Source organism: Salmo trutta, chromosome 6 (genome assembly GCF_901001165.1).
Source record: "Salmo trutta chromosome 6, fSalTru1.1, whole genome shotgun sequence".
Lineage (NCBI taxonomy): Eukaryota > Metazoa > Chordata > Actinopteri > Salmoniformes > Salmonidae > Salmo > Salmo trutta.
The window spans coordinates 4,171,288-4,189,039 of record NC_042962.1 but is presented as its reverse complement, the minus strand read 5'-3'; the positions used below and the strand labels follow the sequence as shown (position 1 = coordinate 4,189,039).

Genomic DNA, 17,752 nt, shown 5'->3' with positions numbered 1-17,752 from the left:
TATGTTTCCCTTGTCAAGACGCTGTCCGTGTTTTGTTTCACGTCTGTTATTTTTTAAATATTCACCCCCTGTACTTGCTTCTCATCTCCCAGTGTCTGTCCTCACACACTCTCTCGGCTTCTCTCAGTCACTCTAAATTAGTATCTCTCTGTCTCTCTCTCTGTCCCTCTCTCTACTTCTCTCTACTTCTCTCTGTTCATTATTATCTCTGTCTCTCTCTCTCTGTCCCTTTGCTCTCTCTCTGTGCTTCTCTCAGTCTCTCTCTCTCTGTCCCTCTCTGTGCTTCTCTGTCTCTCTCTCGCTCTCTCTCTTTGCTTCTCTCTGTCTCTCTCTGTTCACTAGCATCTCTCTCTGTCTCTCTCTCTGTCCCTGTCTCTGCTTCTCAGTCTCTGTATCTCTCTGTCTCTCTCTCTCTCTGTCCCTCTCTCTGCTTCTCTCTGTCTCTCTCTGTTCATTAGTATCTCTTCCTGTCTCTCTCTCTCTCTATCCCTGTCTCTTCTTCTCCGTCTCTATATCTCTCTGCTTCTCTCAACCCCCCTATCTATCTTCATTAGTATCTCTCTTTTTCACTCTCACCGTCTCTCCGTCTTGATTCAGGGGTTTCCCAAGTGGCTGCTTGCCACAGAGAAATAGAGCTGAAAGTAATTCTCTCTCTCTCACACACACACACACACACACACACACACACACACACACACACACACACACACACACACACACACACACACACACACACACACACACACACACACACACACACCTGTTGACTGAATATGTGACTGTTTCCCCTTAGTGTTCAATCTCTATTGTTATCGTCCTCATCTTTTTATCAGGCCTATAAATCCACCTGTCTGTCTGCTTGTCTGTCTGCTTGTCTGTCTGTACCCACTGGAATACAAGGGAGCATGGGGACAACATTTGCTCTCCCCAAATACACCACCTGCCCAAAAAAATACAGAAACGCACGTAACAGGAGGAGGAAAGCTTGCTCCCTCCGAAGCAAAATCAGAATGTTGTCTTCACCAGCAGTAATCAGTCGATATCAGAATGTTGTCTTCACCATCAGTAATCAGTCAATATCAGAATGTTGTCTTCACCATCAGTAATCAGTCAATATCAGAATGTTGTCTTCACCGTCAGTAATCAGTCAGAGGACTGCAAACAGCTGTATTCAAGCAGGACCTGGATGCCGTCATTATATAGTCTCATAGCCATTAAGACTGAAGAAATTATAAACTTGGGAGTGGTGGGGGGAGAGAGAGAGAGAGAGAGAGAGAGAGAGAGAGAGAGAGAGAGAGAGAGAGAGGGAGGGAGAAAGTTCGAGAGATAGAAAGAGGGAGGGAGAAAGAAAGAGAGAGACCTTGTTGCAGTTTTCTCAGAAATAAATAATTGATCATAAGCAAGTTAGAAATGCTCCCCATCATTGTCACATGGTCTGTTATAACTGGATGAACCCCCACAGGTAGACACATCATTACATCACATCTGCAAAATATACCTGTGTGTGTGCGTGCGTCCGTCCGTGTGTGTGTGTGTGTGTGTGTGTATGTGTGTGTGTATGTGTGTGTGTGTGTGTGTGTGTGTGTGTGTGTGTGTGTGTGTGTGTGTGTGTGTGTGTGTGTGTATTCAGACGCTGCACTCCCAATCCTCCACATCTTGTGATCTTTCTTGTTCGGCCCATTTACCCACACAGACACACACACACACACACACACACACACACGCACGCACGCACGCACGCACGCACACACACACACACACACACACACACACGCACACACACACAAACACACACATACACACAAACAGAATAACGACACAGACACATAGGGGGAGGAGAGCGAGAGATAGCTCTCGACTCAATTTGGCATGAGGGTCTGCTACACAAATTGATGGAAAGTGGTGTTGGGGGAAAAACAACATTATAAAATCCATGTACACAAACACAGTTCTTTCTTCAGGGCCGTGGGGTGAGACAGGGATGCAGCTTAAGCCCCACAATCTTCAACATATATATCAATGAATTGACAAGGGCGCTAGAACAGTCTGCAGCACCCGGCCTCACCCTACTAGATTCTGAGTCAAATGTCTACTGTTTGCTGATGATCTGGTGCTTCTGACACCAACCAAGGAGGGCCTACAGCAGCACCTAGATCTTCTGCACAGATTCTGTCAGACCTGGGCCCTGACAGTAAATCTCAGTAAGACAAAAATAATGTTTTTACAAAAAAGATCCAGTTTCCAGGACCACAAATATAAATTCGATCTAGACACCGTTGCCCTAGAGCACACAAAAAACTATACATACCCCGGCCTAAACATCAGCGACACTGGTAACTTCCACAAAGCTGAGAGACAAGGCAAGAAGGGCCTTCTACGCCATCATAGGGAACATAAACTGTGAAATACCAATTAGGATCTGGCTAAAAATACTTGAATCAGTTATAGAACCCATTGACCTTCATGGTTGTGAGGTCTGGGGTCCGCTCACCAACCAAGAATTCAGAAAATGGAACAAACACCAAATTGAGACTCTGCATGCAGAATTATGCAAAAATATCCTCAGTGTACAACGTAAAACACGAAATAATTCATGCAGAGCAGAATTAGGACTATTCCCACTAAATATCAAAATCCAGAAAAGAGCCATTAAATTCTACAACCACCTAAAGGAAAACGATTCCCAAACCTTCCATGACAAAGCCATCACTTAGACCCCACAGAGCCCCAGGACAGCAACACAATTAGACCCAACCAAATCATGAGAAATCAAAGAGATAATTACTTGACACATTGGAAAGAATTTACCAAATAACCGAGCAAACTAAAATGCTGTTTGGCCCTAAACAGAGAGTACACCGTGGCAGAATACCTGACCATTGTGACTGACACAAAATTAAGGAACTCTATGTACAGACTTAGTGAGCATAGCCTTGCTATTGAGAGAGGCCGCCGAAGGCAGAACTGTCTCTCAAGAGAATACACACTGCCCACAAAATCAGGTGGAAACTGAGCTGCACTTCCTAATCTCCTGCCAAATATATAAACATATTAGAGACACATATTTCCCTCAGATTACACAGACCCGCAAAACATTAGAAAACAAATCCAATTTTGATAAACTCCCATATCTATTGGGTGAAATACCACAGTGTGCCATCACAGCAGCAAGATTTGTGACCTGTTGCGAGGCTGACGTTTGGCAACTCAAACCTTCAGCTCCCTCCATAGATTTTCTATGGGATTAAGGTCTGGAGACTGGCTACGCCACTCCAGGACCTTAATGTGCTTCTTCTTGAGCCACTCCTTTGTTGCTTTGGCCATGTGTTGTGGGTCATTGTCATGCTGGAATACCCATCCACGACCCATTTTCAATGCCCTAGCTGAGGGAAGGAGGTTCTCACCCAAGATTTGACGGTACATGGTCCCGTCCATCGTCTCTTTGATGCGGTGAAGTTGTCCTGTCCCCTTAGCAGAAAAACACCCCCAAAGCCTAATGTTTCCACCTCCATGTTTGACGGTGGGGATGGTGTTCTTGGGGTCATAGGCAGAATTCCTCCTCCTCTAAACACGGCGAGTTGAGTTGATGCCAAAGAGCTCCATTTTGGTCTCATCTGACCACAACACTTTCACCCAGTTGTCCTCTGAATCATTCAGATGTTCATTGGCAAACTTCAGACGGGCATGTATATGTGCTTTCTTGAGCAGGGGGACCTTGCGTGCGCTGCAGGATTTCGGTCCTTCACGGCGTAGTGTGTTACCAATTGTTTTCTTGGTGACTATGGTCCCAGCTGCCTTGAGATCATTGACGAGATCCTCCTGTGTAGTTCTGGGCTGATTCCTCACCTTTCTCATGATCATTGCAACTCCACGAGGTGAGATCTTGCATGGAGCCCCAGGCCGAGTGAGATTGACAGTTCTTTTGTGTTTCTTCCATTTGCGAATAATCGCACCAGCTGTTGTCACCTTCTCACCAAGCTGCTTGGCGATGGTCTTGTAGCCCATTCCAGCCTTGTGTAGGTCTACAATCTTGTCCCTGACATCCTTGGAGAGCTCTTTGGTCTTGGCCATGGTGGAGAGTTTGGAATCTGATTGATTGCTTCTGTGGACAGGTGTCTTTTATACAGGTATCAAGCTGAGATTAGGAGCACTCCCTTTAAGAGTGTGCTCTTAATCTCAGCTCGTTACCTGTATAAAAGACACCTGGGAGCCAGAAATCTTTCTGATTGAGAGGGGGTCAAATACTTATTTCCCTCATTAAAATGCAAATCAATTTATAACATTTTTGACATGCGTTTTTCTGGATTTCTTTGTTGTTATTCTGTCTCTCACTGTTCAAATACATCTACCATTAAAATGATAGACTGATAATTTCTTTGTCAGTGGGCAAACGTACAAAATCAGCAAGGGATCAAATACTTTTTTCCCTCACTGTATATAGACATAATATGACATTTGAAATATCTTTATTCTTTTCGAAGTTTTGTGAGTGTAATGTTTACTGTACATTTTTTATTGTTTAATTCCCTTTTGTTTATTATCTTTTTCACTTGCTTTGACAATGTTAACATATGTGTTCCATGCCAATAAAGCCTCTTGAATTGAATTAAATAGAGAGAAAGAGAGAAGCACGTTGTTTGTTTACCCAACCTCTCCACACAGCCATATGCTCTGGTCCATTGCTAGGCACCACACGCCTTCCATCAGTATCATCAATCTCTCCTGTGTTCATATGAGTAAATCTGCCTCTGGGGAGTTCCGGGGAGTCGTGAGAAGCTGCTGGGGATCTGGCCATGTTTCACTACTTGTTTATAAAGTTGTCCCAAATGGTCGTAGGGCACTAATGTTCACCACAGCGTCATGGTGCCCTATGTACCCAGGCCAACACTATATAGGGAATAGGGTGCCATAGGGCTCTGGTCAATAGTAGTGTACTATATATAGGGAGTAGGGTGCCATAGGGCCCTTGTCTAAGGTAGTGCACTATATATAGGGAATAGGGTGCCATAGGGCCCTGGTCTAAAGTAGTGCACTATATATAGGGAATAGGGTGTCATAGGGCTGTGGTCTAAAGTAGTGCACTATATAGGGAATAGGGTGCCATAGGGCCCTGGTCTAAGGTAGTGCACTATATATAGGGAATAGGGTGCCATAGGGCTCTGGTCTAAAGTAGTGCACTATAGATAGGGAATAGGGTGCCATAGGGCTCTGGTCAATAGTAGTGCACTATATATAGGGAGTAGGGTGCCATAGGGCCCTGGTCTAAAGTAGTGCACTATATAGGGAATAGGGTGCCATAGGGCCCTGGTCTAAAGTAGTACACTATATAGGGAATAGGGTGCCATTTTGTGACACATCAACAGTGTTGTTGTGTCCTGTGGAGTGTGGACAGACAGGATGTGCAGGCTTTTGTTTCCACCCAGCACTAAAACACCTGACTCATGGTATCAACTAATCATCAAGTCTCTGATCCCTTAATTCCCTGGCTGGCAGGCTGCATGAGATAAGGACAGGAAGCTATTTAGGTAGGCTGCATGAGATAAGGACAGGAAGCTATTTAGGCAGGCTGCATGAGATAAGGACAGGAAGCTATTTAGGCAGGCTGCATGAGATAAGGACAGGAAGCTATTTAGGCAGGCTGCATGAGATAAGGACAGGAAGCTATTTAGGCAGGCTGCATGAGATAAGGACAGGAAGCTATTTAGAGAGAGAGTGGGGGGGACAGAGAGAGTGTGATGGAGAGAGGGAGAAAGAGAGAGAGAGAGAGAGAGAGACAGAGAGATATGAGATGAGGTGGAAACTGAGCTGCACTTCCTAACCTTTTGCCAAATGTATGACCATATTAGAGACACATGTTTCCCTCAGATTACACAGACACACAAAGAATCAAAAAACAAATACAATTTTGATAAACTCCCATATCTACTGGGTGAAATACCACAGTGTTCCATCACAGCAGCAAGATGTGTGACCTGTTGCCACAAGAAAAGGGCAACCAGTGAAGAATAAACACCATTGTAAATACAACCCATATTTATGTTTATTTATTTTCCCTTTTGTACTTTCACTATTTGTACATCCTTACAACACTGTATACAGACATAATACGACATTTGTAATGTTTTTATTCTTTTGGAACTTCTTTTAGTGTAATGTTTACTGTTTATTTCACTTTTGTTTATTATCTACTTCACTTGCTTTGGCGATGTTGTTGTTAACATATGTTTCCCATGCCAATAAAGCCCCTTGAATTGAGAGAGGGAGAGGGAGGGAGGGAGGGAGGGAGGGAGGGGGGAGGGAGGAGGGAGGGGGGTGAGAGCAGGGTGGTTAGAAGAGGGGAAAGGATGGGATGGCATCTAATATGGTTGCTAAAGTGAAATCCACAGTTGTTCTGGTGACAACTGCAATAAGACCCCTGGTGACATTATCGTGTGGCCCTCTGTACTAGAGCCCAGGCATGAATTTTAATCCCTAGCCATGCCCGCTACGTTCAGGCCCTACCCTACCCATGCCCGCTACGTTCAGGCCCTACCCTACCCATGCCCGCTACGTTCAGGCCCTACCCTACCCATGCCCGCTACGTTCAGGCCCTACCCTAGCCAGGTTTGATTCCTTCTGGCAAATGTAATGCCCTGACCGATACCCGTAATCAGAAATAACTTCCTCCGTTAGTAAATTCATTAGCCGCTCCTTTCTGTCCGTCACTCGCTCCCTGTGTGCTGCTCGCTCTGCATGCGCTCCGCTCGTTGCGGCTCTGGGTCTGTGAGTATCCATAGCAACGGCTCTGCTTGGAGCTGGTCAATGACGAGACTTGAAAGAGCAGCTAGCTGTTAGCTACTTTTCGTCACTCTAAACTCCAACAAAAACTCAAGGAACGTTCTTATTTTCGGTGAAAGAATCTCTCCTTCTATTTTAAGGGTTTGAAGCACTTCTGACACCATGTTATGTATGATCTTAATCAGATATGTCTGTATGAGCAAATGGCTCAGCTTCAAAATATTAGTGATCAATTTAGTAATACCCAAGCCTTGCCCCTACCCTAGTTATTGATGACAAAACAGGCCCTAACCCAATGTATAATGTCGGGGCCCATCTCTGCTCTGTCACAAGTCTCTGGGGCTGCCCTATGATCAGACCAACAACAACGAATACACAGTCATACACACACACACACACACACACACTTTTGGCAGGTTGGAGCAGACCCACCCTCCGGGGTCACGGCTAATTGTGTTTCTATGGTGTTCCACGACAACAGGTCCCGTCTCTCCTCTCCACTCCTCCCCCTCACCATCCTTAACTCCAGACCCCCCCCCCCCCTCCCCCACTGGTCAGGCAGTGAAGCGCAGGGAGGAAAAGGAAGGGAGAGACGAGAGGTGGGAGTGAGAGAGTGAGAGAGAGAGAGAGAGGAGAGAGAGAGAGAGAGAGAGAGAGAGAGAGGAGAGAGAGAGAGAGAGAGAGAGAGAGAGAGAGAGAGAGAGAGAGAGAGAGAGAGAGAGACACACACACACACAGCCCTGCACTAGCCTCAGCTGCTAGTCGATTTCCACAAACACCAGGATTATTTACGCCACTCTGTTTCCCTAGCCAACCATTCCTCATTACTACTAAATCCCAACTGACACACTGTTCCCTACATAGTGCACTACTGAACCTATAGGACCTGGTCATAAGTAGTGATCTATTTCGGGAACAGTGTGTCAGTTGGGGACGTAACTTTGGCCTTTGGTAAAGAAGGGTCCCACATCACAAAATAGCATAAGACTTAATTAATAAGAATCAATGCTGGCCATTGATGTGGGCTTTACTTAAAGGAAACAGTCAGTAGCTCTGTGGTCGACTGTAATACAGTCAGTAGCGCTGTAGTCGACTGTAAAACAGTCAGTAGCTCTGTGGTCGACTGTAATACAGTCAGTGGCTCTGTGGTCGACTGTAATACAGTCAGTAGCTCTGTGGTCGACTGTAAAACAATCAGTAGCTCTGTGGTCGACTGTAATACAGTCAGTAGCTCTGTGGTCGACTGTAACGATGTCAGCGACTCTGTGGTCAAGAGATGAAACTTTATTACTGTACTTGCAACAGATAGAACACCATTGTTCTTCAGGTCAAGTAACCAGTGTTGTTGCTCTTAGTGACAGTGGACGTGTTGTTGAAATGAAGGATGTTTTATGAAGAAGAAGTAACAGTGTTGTTGTAATGTAGGATGTTTTCTGAAGAGGAAGTAACAGTGTTGTTATAATGAAGGATGTTTTCTGAAGAGGAAGTAACAGTGTTGTAATGAAGGATGTTTTCTGAAGAGGAAGTAACAGTGTTGTTATAATGAAGGATGTTTTCTGAAGAGGAAGTAACAGTGTTGTTGTAATGAAGGATGTTTTCTGAAGAGGAAGTAACAGTGTTGTTATAATGAAGGATGTTTTCTGAAGAGGAAGTAACAGTGTTGTTGTAATGAAGGATGTTTTCTGAAGAGGAAGTAACAGTGTTGTTATAATGAAGGATGTTTTCTGAAGAGGAAGTAACAGTGTTGTTATAATGAAGGATGTTTTCTGAAGAGGAAGTAACAGTGTTGTTATAATGAAGGATGTTTTCTGAAGAGGAAGTAACAGTGTTGTTATAATGAAGGATGTTTTCTGAAGAGGAAGTAACAGTGTTGTTATAATGAAGGATGTTTTCTGAAGAGGAAGTAACAGTGTTGTTGTAATGAAGGATGTTTTCTGAAGAGGAAGTAACAGTGTTGTCTCATTAAATGTGGTTGAATCATCTTTGTTTTGGTTTGTTTTCAAGCCTGTACTCATTTTTGCTAATTGTGAGTAAATTATTCAAGTTTTTCAAACTCGGAGCTGAGAAGGCAGAGTTCGGGTCTCATTATGTGTGTGTGTGTGTGTGTATGTGTGTGTGTGTGTGTGTGTGTGTGCGTGATGTGCCTGATTCCTTGTTTGCGTGAGTGTGTGTGCGTGCGTGCCACCTACAGTGCCGGTATGTATTTTTGGAGTGCCAACCTGAAGTTTCTGAAGGATGTGGCTCATACTAAGCATTTAACGCTTCGCAGCGCCTCCTTGTTTGCTAGCTCAGTGAGCAGAGGTGTTAGCATGGTGCCGCGGCGCATCGCTAGCACGGCTACACCAGAGGGGCTTGTGCGGTGGCTCAGAGGAAGCCATAACCAGTGACTGAGACGATCTAGTATGCGTGCGGCATGACTTGTAGTAGGAGAGAAAGCTAGGCCGCGTCCCAAATTACATCCAAATCCTGAAATAGCACTATGGACTCTAGTCAGAGTTAGGGCACTATAAAGGGAACCCGGTGCCGTTTTGGGATGCTGCACTACTGTGTACTGAGCTTTTACAACGAGGTCAGGCCCCAAGGATGTTTTTTTGTGCCTAAAGCAGAAGATACCAGGGCGAAACCATGGCAGATTGTGTGCCATTAGCCTGTCTCATAGAGAGATAGTTAGGGAGTATAACACCAGGGCATTTAGCCTGTCTCATAAAGAGAGAGATAGTTAGAGGGTATTACACCAGGGCATTTAGCCTGTCTCATAGAGAGAGAGATAGTTAGAGGGTATTACACCAGGGCATTTAGCATGTCTCATAGAGAGAGATAGTTAGGGGGTATAACACCAGGGCATTTAGCCTGTCTCACAGAGAGAGATAGTTGGAGGGTATTACACCAGGGCATTTAGCCTGTCTCATAGAGAGAGATAGTTAGAGGGTATTACACCAGGGCATTTAGCCTGTCTCATAGAGAGAGATAGTTAGAGGGTATTACACCAGGGCATTTAGCCTGTCTCATAGAGAGAGATAGTTAGAGGGTATTACACCAGGGCATTTAGCCTGTCTGGAGTGGAGAAGTGGAGTACAGAGGAGGAGTGGAGAGGAGAGGAGAGGAAGAGGAGAGAGGAGAGGAGAGGAAGAGGAGAGAGGAGAGGAGGAGTAGAGAGGAGAGGAGAGGAAGAGGAGAGAGGAGAGGAGAGGAAGAGGAGAGAGGAGAGGAGGAGTAGAGAGGAGAGGAGAGGAAGAGGAGAGAGGAGAGGAGAGGAAGAGGAGAGAGGAGAGGAGGAGTAGAGAGGAGAGGAGAGGAGAGGAGAGGAGAGGAGAGGAGAGGAGAGGAGAGGAGAGGAGAGGAGAGGAGAGGAGAGGAGAGGAGAGGAGAGGAGGAGAAAGGAGAGGAAGAGGAGAGGAGAGGAGAGGAGAGGAGAGGAGAGGAGAGGAGAGGAGAGGAGAGGAGAGGAGGAGAGGAGAGGAAGAGGAGAGTAGGAGGAGAGAGGTGGAGTGTAAATAGAGTAATTGAATTGTTGTTAGTTTCAGTGTCTCTCTTAAATGGCTCTGTCTCTTTACACAGTGTTGAAAGCTAAGCCATGTAAACATGGTAGAGGTTAACAAGCCTCTTTCGTTCTGCACCAGTACAGCGACACACACACAGCCTCTGTCTCGTTCTATAAGCGCCAGACAGAGGTGATGGTTATGGGCATAGTGGGACAGACAGCAGGTCAGTTACATGGACAGACTCATTCATTCCTGAACCTAGTCTCAACGTTTCCTGTGTGTTAACTACATCAGGAACAAACGTTTTCCTCTCTGTTAACTACATCAGGAACTGACCTTTTCCTCTGTGTTAACTACATCAGAAACAAACGTTTTCCTCTCTGTTAACTACATCAGGAACTGACCTTTTCCTCTGTGTTAACTACATTAGGAACAAACCTTTTCCTCTGTGTTAACTACATTAGGAACAAACGTTTTCCTCTGTGTTAACTACATTAGGAACAAACCTTTTCCTCTGTGTTAACTACATTAGGAACAAATGTTTTCCTCTGTGTTAACTACATTAGGAACAAACGTTTTCCTCTGTGTTAACTACATTAGGAACAAATGTTTTCCTCTGTGTTAACTACATTAGGAACAAACGTTTTCCTCTGTGTTAACTACATTAGGAACAAACGTTTTCCTCTGTGTTAACTACATTAGGAACTGACCTTTTCCTCTGTGTTAACTACATTAGGAACAAACGTTTTCCTCTGTGTTAACTACATTAGGAACAAACGTTTTCCTCTGTGTTAACTACATTAGGAACAAACGTTTTCCTCTGTGTTAACTACATTAGGAACAAACGTTTTCCTCTGTGTTAACTACATTAGGAACAAACCTTTTCCTCTGTGTTAACTACATTAGGAACAAACCTTTTCCTCTGTGTTAACTACATTAGGAACAAACCTTTTCCTCTGTGTTAACTACATTAGGAACAAACCTTTTCCTCTGTGTTAACTACATTAGGAACAAACGTTTTCCTCTGTGTTAACTACATTAGGAACTGACCTTTTCCTCTGTGTTAACTACATTAGGAACAGACCTTTTCCTCTGTGTTAACTACATTAGGAACAAACGTTTTCCTCTGTGTTAACTACATTAGGAACTGACCTTTTCCTCTGTGTTAACTACATTAGGAACAGACCTTTTCCTCTGTGTTAACTACATTAGGAACAAACCTTTTCCTCTGTGTTAACTACATTAGGAACAAACCTTTTCCTCTGTGTTAACTACATTAGGAACAAACCTTTTCCTCTGTGTTAACTACATTAGGAACGAACCTTTTCCTCTGTGTTAACTACATTAGGAACAAACGTTTTCCTCTGTGTTAACTACATTAGGAACTGACCTTTTCCTCTGTGTTAACTACATTAGGAACTGACCTTTACATCATACGTTGTTTAAACATTGCTGCTGCTCTGTTGTTTTATAATGTACATCTTGGCTTAGTGTTCAGTGTGTTGATATCTGGGAAGGATGTGGACATGTACACAAACACACACACACACACACACACACACACACACACACACACACACACACACACACACACACACACACACACACACACACACACACACACACACACACACACACACACACACACACATACACATACAAAGACACACACATAAATACAATGGCACACACACACACACACACACAGAGACACACACACACACACACACACAGAAATATTGGAAATGGGGATCAATAGCACAAAGGAAGACAGTTGGACCTCCTGCCATGACAATGGGGGAAGGTCCCAAAGCGTAAGGGCTGTGTATTGTTTCACATCTCTGCTTGTAGTTGCAGCATCCTGCTATGACAGAGATGAGGTAGACATTAGGGCTGTGTATTGTTGCACATCTCTGCTTGTATTTCAGCATCCTGCTATGACAGCGATGAGGTAGACATTAGGGCTGTGTATTGTTGCACATCTCTGCTTGTATTTCAGCATCCTGCTATGACAGAGATGAGGTAGACATTAGGGCTGTGTATTGTTGCACATCTCTGCTTGTATTTCAGCATCCTGCTATGACAGAGATGAGGTAGACATTAGGGCTGTGTATTGTTGCACATCTCTGCTTGTATTTCAGCATCCTGCTATGACAGAGATGAGGTAGACATTAGGGCTGTGTATTGTTGCACATCTCTGCTTGTATTTCAGCATCCTGCTATGACAGCGATGAGGTAGACATTAGGGCTGTGTATTGTTGCACATCTCTGCTTGTATTTCAGCATCCTGCTATGACAGAGATGAGGTAGACATTAGGCCTTTTTAGAGCTTTTAGATTTGGGCTGTACTTTAATCTTCTGTGCCCCTTATGCAATGCTAGATTTGGGCTGTAGTCTACACTGTGTTCCCTTTTGTTATGCAACCCTCCTAAGAGCTTCCAGGCAACACTGGTGAGGTCATGTCCTGCACAAACATCTATTTTGTCTATCTCTCTCTCTCTCCCTCCTGCCTCCTTTCTCCTATCTCTCTCTCTCTCTCTCTCTCCCTCCTGCCTCCTTTCTCTCTCTCTCTCTCTCCCTCCTGCCTCCTTTCTCTCTCTCTCTCTCTCTCTCTCCCTCCTGCCTCCTTTCTCCTGTCTCCTCTCTCTCTCTTTTTTATTTTTGTTTTCAACTTTTTCCACACCCAAAATGCAGAATATCCCACCTCACCCTCTTTAAATAGGGGATATAATTTAGCTAGCGTCCACATTACCCTCAATGCATCCCAAATGGCATCCTATTATCTACGTATATAGTGCACTACTTTTGACCAGGGCCCATGGATGTCGTATCCCGTGTTTACTCTGTATAGGACTTCCACCTTAAAAAGACTCTCCTTTAGACTGATTAATAAAGACAACACTCCTTTAGACTGTTTAATAAAGACAACACTCCTTTAGACTGATTAATAAAGACAACACTCCTTTAGACTGATTAATAAAGACAACACTCCTTTAGACTGATTAATAAAGACAACACTCCTTTAGACTGTTTAATAAAGACAACACTCCTTTAGACTGATTAATAAAGACAACACTCCTTTAGACTGATTAATAAAGACAACACTCCTTTAGACTGTAATAATAAAGACAACACTCCATTAGACTGTTTAATAATAAAGACAACACTCCTTTAGACTGTTTAATAAAGACAACACTCCTTTAGACTGATTAATAAAGACAACACTCCTTTAGACTGTAATAATAAAGACAACACTCCATTAGACTGTTTAATAATAAAGACAACACTCCTTTAGACTGTTTAATAAAGACAACACTCCTTTAGACTGTAATAATAAAGACAACACTCCATTAGACTGTTTAATAATAAAGACAACACTCCTTTAGACTGTAATAATAAAGACAACACTCCTTTAGACTGTTTAATAAAGACAACACTCCTTTAGACTGTTTAATAAAGACAACACTCCTTTAGACTGTTTAATAAAGACAACACTCCATTAGACTGTTTAATAATAAAGACAACACTCCTTTAGACTGTAATAATAAAGACAACACTCCATTAGACTGTTTAATAATAAAGACAACACTCCTTTAGACTGTAATAATAAAGACAACACTCCATTAGACTGTTTAATAATAAAGACAACACTCCTTTAGACTGTAATAATAAAGACAACACTCCTTTAGACTGTTTAATAAAGACAACACTCCTTTAGACTGATTAATAAAGACAACACTCCTTTAGACTGTTTAATAATAAAGACAACACTCCTTTAGACTGTAATAATAAAGACAACACTCCATTAGACTGTTTAATAATAAAGACAACACTCCTTTAGACTGTTTAATAATAAAGACAACACTCCTTTAGACTGTTTAATAAAGACAACACTCCTTTAGACTGATTAATAAAGACAACACTCCTTTAGACTGTAATAATAAAGACAACACTCCATTAGACTGTTTAATAATAAAGACAACACTCCTTTAGACTGTTTAATAAAGACAACACTCCTTTAGACTGTAATAATAAAGACAACACTCCATTAGACTGTTTAATAATAAAGACAACACTCCTTTAGACTGTAATAATAAAGACAACACTCCATTAGACTGTTTAATAATAAAGACAACACTCCTTTAGACTGTTTAATAATAAAGACAACACTCCTTTAGACTGTTTAATAATAAAGACAACACTCCTTTAGACTGTTTAATAATAAAGACAACACTCCATTAGACTGTTTAATAATAAAGATTTCAAGTAACTTGAGTCATCCCCACATTGTTGATTTAGATGATTTCTTTAGTTTTATAGTTACATATCTTGAAAACTTGATTGCTGACAAGCAAAAGGTTTTGGGACTATGACTATATCAACAGTGGATCAATGAAACAAATACCAAATTGGGTGGTATTGTCCTTTAAGAGTAGGACAGCTCATGAAGATGTCCTAGATATCTGTCCACTAGGTACGAGACTTCTGACTGAAGAGGCTTCATGCATAGCTTTTATTTCTGTAACGTCTCTATTCTCAACACTTAAAAACCAACTTCCTACTCTGAGACGCTTTGTGAATAGGGTGCCATAGGGCTCTGGTCTAAAGTAGTGCACTATATAGGGAATAGGGTTCCATAGGGCTCTGGTCTAAAGTAGTGCACTATATAGGGAATAGGGTGCCATAGGGCTCTGGTCTAAAGTAGTGCACTATATATAGGGAATAGGGTGCCATAGGGCTCTGGTCTAAAGTAGTGCACTATATTATAGGGAATAGGGTGCCATAGGGCTCTGGTCTAAAGTAGTGCACTATATTATAGGGAATAGGGTGCCATAGGGCTCTGGTCTAAAGTAGTGCACTATATAGGGAATAGGGTGTCATAGGGCTCTGGTCTAAAGTAGTGCACTATATAGGGAATAGGGTGTCATAGGGCTCTGGTCTAAAGTAGTGCACTATATAGGGAATAGGGTTCCATAAGGCTCTGGTCTAAAGTAGTGCACTATATAGGGAATAGGGTGCCATAGGGCTCTGGTCTAAAGTAGTGCACTATATAGGGAATAGGGTGCCATAAGGCTCTGGTCTAAAGTAGTGCACTATACAGGGAATAGGGTGCCATAGGGCTCTGGTCTAAAGTAGTGCACTATATAGGGAATAGGGTGCCATAGGGCTCTGGTCTAAAGTAGTGCACTATATAGGGAATAGGGTTCCATAGGGCTCTGGTCTAAAGTAGTGCACTATGTGGGGAATAGGGTGCCATAAGGCTCTGGTCTAAAGTAGTGCACTATGTAGGGAATAGGGTGCCATAGGGCTCTGGTCTAAAGTAGTGCACTATGTGGGGAATAGGGTTCCATAAGGCTCTGGTCTAAAGTAGTGCACTATATAGGGAATAGGGTGCCATAAGGCTCTGGTCTAAAGTAGTGCACTATACAGGGAATAGGGTGCCATAGGGCTCTGGTCTAAAGTAGTGCACTATGTGGGGAATAGGGTGCCATAGGGCTCTGGTCTAAAGTAGTGCACTATATAAGGAATATGGTGTCATAGGGCTCTGGTCTAAAGTAGTGCACTATATAGGGAATAGGGTGCCATAGGGCTCTGGTCTAAAGTAGTGCACTATATAGAGAATAGGGTGCCATAGGTCTCTGGTCTAAAGTAGTGTACTATATAGGGAATAGGGTGCCATAGGGCTCTGGTCTAAAGTAGTGCACTATATAGGGAATAGGGTGCCATAGGTCTCTGGTCTAAAGTAGTGCACTATGTAGGGAATAGGGTGCCATAGGGCTCTGGTCTAAAGTAGTGCACTATATAAGGAATATGGTGTCATAGGGCTCTGGTCTAAAGTAGTGCACTATATAGGGAATAGGGTGCCATAGGGCTCTGGTCTAAAGTAGTGCACTATATAGAGAATAGGGTGCCATAGGTCTCTGGTCTAAAGTAGTGTACTATATAGGGAATAGGGTGCCATAGGGCTCTGGTCTAAAGTAGTGCACTATATAGGGAATAGGGTGCCATAGGTCTCTGGTCTAAAGTAGTGCACTATGTAGGGAATAGGGTGCCATAGGGCTCTGGTCTAAAGTAGTGCACTATGTGGGGAATAGGGTTCCATAAGGCTCTGGTCTAAAGTAGTGCACTATATAGGGAATAGGGTGCCATAAGGCTCTGGTCTAAAGTAGTGCACTATACAGGGAATAGGGTGCCATAGGTCTCTGGTCTAAAGTAGTGCACTATATAGGGAATAGGGTGCCATTTGAGACGCAAGCAGTTGTTAGTGGAATCCTATAGTTCTTCATACGCTTAATGTTATGATAAGCCCAGTTGACAGGTAATTACCTGGCTGTAGATACACTGTGCTCAGCTAAGGAACATATAATAGCGCAATATAATTAGCAATGTCTACTTGAGACAAAACGACAGTGATGTTAGCAAACAACGGGAGAGGTGGAAAAACTATAATGACAAACCTCCTGGCATTGACAACTTAGATGGAAAGCTACTGAGGATGGTATCTGACTCTATAGCCGCTCCTATCTGGCATATCTTTAACCTGAGACTAGAGGAAAGTCTTTGTCCTCAGGCCTGGAGGGAGGCTAAAGTTATTCCGCTACCCAAGAGTGGTAAAGAGGCCTTTACTGGTTGTAACAGCTGACCTCTCACCTTGTTGCCAGCTTTTAGCAAAATGTTGGAGAAAAAAAATGAGTTTGACCAAATACAATGCTATTTCTCGGTAAACAAATGAACAACAGACGTTCAGCGTGTTTATAGAGAAAGGGAATCAACATGTACTGCACTGTAAATTTAGAAAAATATGGCCGATCCTTAAAAGGTTTTAACAAGCAAAACATTTTGGATCTATGTCAACAATGAAACAATGAAACAATGACCAAATATCTGTTTGGGGTGGAATTGTCATTTTAAGGGTTATCAGCAGGTGTCATCATAATTGAAAGATGCAGTGAGTCATTGGTTCCTCAGGCAATTGCTTTGGAATTGTTCAAATAAAGTTTTGATAATTCTCTATGATCACTCGATAAATAATGTAGGCCTACATGGAACAGTAGAGGAGAGGAGAGGAGAGGAGAGGAGAGGAGAGGAGAGGAGAGGAGAGGAGAGGAGAGGAGCAATAATTTGACAGTTGATAGAAACACACACATTCAGAGATACACATACAGAGATACACATACAGAGATAAACATACAGAGATACACATACAGAGATACACATACAGAGATACACATACAGAGATACACATACAGAGATAACACATACAGAGATACACATACAGAGATACACATACAGAGATACACATACAGAGATACACATACAGAGATAACACATGCAGACATAACACATACAGAGATACACATACAGAGATACACACACAGAGATACACATACAGAGATACACATACAGAGATACACATACAGAGATAACACATGCAGAGATACACATGCAGAGATACACATACAGAGATACACATACAGAGATAACACATGCAG

The 17,752-nt window shown here is 42.9% G+C and overlaps 1 protein-coding gene across 1 annotated transcript in view; it reads left to right on the top strand.

Moving 5' to 3' along the window:
- LOC115195330 (potassium voltage-gated channel subfamily B member 2-like) overlaps positions 1 to 17,752 on the top strand; it is a 274,933-nt gene that overhangs the window by 187,714 nt on the left and 69,467 nt on the right. The gene's annotated exons all lie outside the window — the stretch shown is intronic.